The following is a 4,682-nucleotide window of genomic DNA, read 5'->3' as shown; positions in this document are numbered from 1 at the left end:
ATTATTAGTATAAGAAAACATAGAATTAAGTTTTTTATTAAAAACTAAAAAATAAGGGACATTTACAAAAGTAAATGTAGGATAAGGGTTTGATCCAAAAATAGGTGCCATTCAAAAAAGAAAAACATAGGAATAGTGTTTTGATTGGAAAATATGACACACTCATAAAAGAAAATATATGATTAGGATTTTGATTCAAAACTAAAAAATAGGAGGGATTATGAAAAGAAAACAAAGGATTATTATTTTGATTAAAAAATAGGAGACATTACTATAAGAAAACATAGGATTAGGATTTTGATTCAAACATAATCACCACTCCGATGAAAAAAATATAAGACTAGAGCTTTTATTGAAAAATATGAGACATAATAAAAAGGAAATATAGGATTATTGTTTTGATTAAAAAAGAGTAGACATTCTAAAAATAAAACATAAGAACAGGGTTTTGATTAAAAGAATCACACGCATTAAAAAAAACTTAGGATTATGGGTTTGATTAACAAATAAGAGACATTACGAAAAGGAAACATATGATTAGGGTTTTGATTGAAAAATATGAGACATTTTGAAAAGAAATCATAGGGTTAGTGTTTTGATGAAAAACTGAATAATAGTAGACATTCCCCAAAAACATCGGATTGGGTTTTTGATTCCAAAATAACAGACATTCGGTAAAAAAAAACATATGATTAGAGTTGTGATTGAAAAATAGGAGCCACTCTGAAAAGAAAACATAGGATTATGGTTGTTATTTAAAAATATGAGACATTACGAAAAGAATACATAGGATTATTGTTTTGATTTAAAAATAGAAGGCATTCCCAAAAAAAAACATAAAATCAGGGCTTTGATTAAAAAAATATTAGTCATTCCAAGAAAAATAACATATTGTTCGGGTTTTTATTAAAAAATAGCAGTCATCTTGAAAAAAAAAACGTAGTTTTAGGTTTTTATTAAAAAATAGGAGACCTTCGAAAACTAAAACATAGCATTAGGGTTTTTATTGAAAAAATAGGAGACATTGGAAAAAGAAAACATAGGTTAGGGTTTTGATCGAAAACTTATAAATAGGACACGTTAAGAAAAGAAAACATCGGAATAGTGTTTGATTCAAATATAGTAGCAATTCCGAAAGACAACATAGGATCATAGTTTTGATTGTAAAAGAGGAAACATTACTACAAGGAAACATATGATTAAGGTTTTGATTGAAAAACAGGAGACATTACTATAAGAAAACATAAGATTAAGGTTTTGATTGAAAAACAGGAGACATTACTGTAAGAAAACATAAGATTAGGGGTTTTGAATGTTAAATAGGAGACATTACTATAAGAAAACCTAGGATTAGTGTTTTAATTCAAAAATAGGAGCTATTCTGAAAATAATATATAGGATTAAGATTTTTATTCAATAATAGGAGGCATTACGAAAAGAAAACTTAGGATTAGATTTTGATTCAAAAATAGTAGACATTCTGAAAAAAAAACATAAAATTAGGATCTTTATTCCATAATAAGAAACATTACGAAAATAAAACTTAGGATTAAGGTTTCGTTTCAAAAATAGTAGACATTCCAAAAAGAAAACATGGGATTAAGGTTTTGATTTAAAATATGAGACATTTGGAAAAGAATCAATAGGATTAGGGTTTTGATTGGAAGGTAGGAGACATTCCTAAAATTTAACATAAGATTAGGGTTTGATTAAGAAATAGGCAATCTGAAAAGAAGACATTGGATTAGGGCTTTCATTGAAATATATGAGATATTACGAAAAGAAAACATAGGATTATTATTTTGATTCAAAAAAGCAGACATTAAAAAAATAAAACATAAGGTTAGGGTTTTGATTAAAAAATAGGATGTATTCTACTTTATAGGGTTTTGATTAAAATATGAGACATTACAAAAAGAAAACATACAATTATTGTTTTGAGTAAAAAATAGCAAACATTCTCAAAAGAAAATATATTATAAAGGTTTTGATTTAAAAATAAGAGGCATTCCCAAAAAAAACCATAGGATTAGGATTTTTATTCAAAAATAGGCGGCATTACGAAAACAAAACATAGGATTAGGGTTTTGATTAAAGATTTGTAGAGATTCCCCAAAAACTTGATAGGAGGTATTAGTCTAAGAAAATATAGGATTAGGATTTTGATTAAAAACAAAGGTTAGTGGTTCATTTTTTTATTATTATTGTTATTTTTTATTAATATAATTATAAAAATAAACCATGTGGAATAACAAAGGGGGAGCGGTGCAACACGAGGACTTCGGAGGAGGTCGCACATTGTAGTACTACTCTCGCCCATGCTCACTTAACATCAAAGTTCTGATGGGATCTAGTGCGTTAGTGTTGGTATGATCACACCCTATAGAACTTCACTGGAGTTGAAAAAGAAAGGGTTATGTTTTTGATTAAAAGTAGCTGATATTTTCAAAAGAAAACATAAGTTTACGGTTTTCATTAAAAAACATAGGATTAGGGTTTTACTTTAAAAATATGATACATGACTAAATTAAATGTTTTCTTTTGCAAACAAAACCTTATTTCAATGTTTTCTTATAGTAATGTCCGCAATATTGAAAAATAGGAGAGATTACAATAAGAAAATATATGATTAGGGTTTTGATTAAAAACTAGTAGACAGTCCGAAAAGAAAAGATAGGATTAGGGTTTTGATTCAAAACTGAAATGTAGGACATATTTCGAAAAGAAAACGTAGGATTAGGGTTTTGGTTGAAAGATAGGAGACATTCTGAAAAGAAAACATAGGAAAAGGGTTTTGGTTGAAAGATAGGAGACATTCTGAAAAGAAAACATAGGATTAGGGTTTTGATTCAAATATAGTAAGCATTCTGAAAAGAAAACATAGGATTTGAGATTTGATTGAAAAAAAGGAGCCATTAATATAATAAGACATGGGATTAGGGTATTGATTAAAAAATACTAGACATTCCTAAAAGAAAATATACTATTTGTGTTTTGATTGAAAGATATAAGATATTTCGAAAAGTAAACATAGGAATAGGGTTTTGATTAAAATAAAGGAGATATTACTATGAAAAATATAGGCTTAGGGTTTTGATTAAAAACTGAAAAATAGGGGACATTTCCGAACGAAAACAAAGGATTAGGGTTTTGACTAAAAAATAGCAAACACTTCAAAAGAAAAGACAGGATTAGGGTTTTGAGTTAATTATATTCCTAAAAGAAAACATAGGATTAGGGTTTTTTTATCAAAAATAGGAGACCTTATTATAAGAAAATAAAGAATTAGGATTTTGATTCAAAAATAGTAGACATTCCTCAAAGAAAAGAAGGATTTGGTTTTTTATTTAAAAAATGGGAGGAATTCCTAAACGAAAACAAAGGATTAGGGTTTTTGCTTCAAAACTAAAAAATAGAAGACATTTCCATAAGAAAACATAAGATTATGGTTTTGATTTAAAACTAATAATTATGAGACTTTAAGAAAAGACAACATAAGATTCGGGTTTTGATTGAAAGATAGGAGACATTATTAAAGAAAACAAAGAATTATGGTTTTGAATCCAAATTAGGATAAGGGTTTTGATTGGAAACATAGGATTATGGTTTTGATTCAAAAATAGTAGACATTCCGAAATGAAAACATAGGAACAAGGTTTCAATTGAAAAATATGAAACATTTCAAAAGGAGAACATAACATTATGGTTTTGATTAAAAAATTGGAGACATTATTATAAGAAAACATAAGATTATTTTTTTAATTCAAAACTAAAAATTAGGACACATTCTAAAAAGAAAACATAAAATTAGAGTTTTAATTCAAAATAGTTCACATTCTGAAAAGATAACAAAGGACTAATGTTTTGATTCAAAGCTAAAAAATGGGATACATTCTGAAAAGAAAAAACATACGATTAGTCTTTTGATTAAAAACTATGAGACACTATGAAAATAAAACATAGGGTTAGGGTTTTGATTCAAAACTAAACAATAGGGTTTTGATTGAAATATTGTTCCCATTCCGAAAAAAAAACATAGCATTATGGTTTCAATTGGAATATATGAGATATTCCGAAAAGAAAATATAGGATTACGATTTTGATTCAAATATAGTATGCATTTCAACAAGAAAACATAGGATTAGTGTTTTGATTCAAAACAATAATCCTATGTTTTCTTATAGTATGTCTCTTATAAAAAATAAGTCATTTATAAAAACCCTAATCTTATCTTTGGGACAAATGTGACATTCCAAAAAGAAAACATAGGATTGTGGCTTTTGATACAAAAATGGAAAAATAGGAAACATTCTAAAAAGAAAATATAGTATTGGCATTTTGATTCAAAACCAAAAATATAATAGACATTCCAAAAAGAAAATATAGGATTAGTATTTTTTATTGAAAACCAAAATTTAGGTGACATTCCAAAAAGAAAACATAAAATTATTATTTTAGTTAAAAAATAGGAGACATGTCGAAAAGGAAACATTCGATTATTTTTTAGATTAGAAAATAGGAGACATTTTGAAAAGACAGCAAAGGATTAGTGTTTTCATTCAAAACTAAAAAATAGGTGTCATTCCGAAAAGAAAATATAGTATTAAGATTTGATTAAAAAATAGGAGACATTCTTAATAGAAACATAGAATTAGTGTTTTGATAGAAAAATAAGAGATATT

General features: G+C 26.6%; 1 pseudogene; it reads right to left on the bottom strand.

The window, feature by feature from the left end:
- Positions 1–2,262: 2,262 nt before the first annotated feature.
- Positions 2,263–2,381, bottom strand: LOC120252079 (annotated as a pseudogene).
- Between the last annotated feature and the right edge of the window lie 2,301 nt (positions 2,382–4,682).

The sequence above is a fragment of the Dioscorea cayenensis genome, chromosome 20, assembly GCF_009730915.1.
Source record: "Dioscorea cayenensis subsp. rotundata cultivar TDr96_F1 chromosome 20, TDr96_F1_v2_PseudoChromosome.rev07_lg8_w22 25.fasta, whole genome shotgun sequence".
In the NCBI taxonomy this organism is placed as follows: Eukaryota; Viridiplantae; Streptophyta; class Magnoliopsida; order Dioscoreales; family Dioscoreaceae; genus Dioscorea; species Dioscorea cayenensis.
The sequence above is the reverse complement of the archived record's forward strand: the minus strand, read 5'-3'. Positions and strand labels throughout refer to the sequence as shown.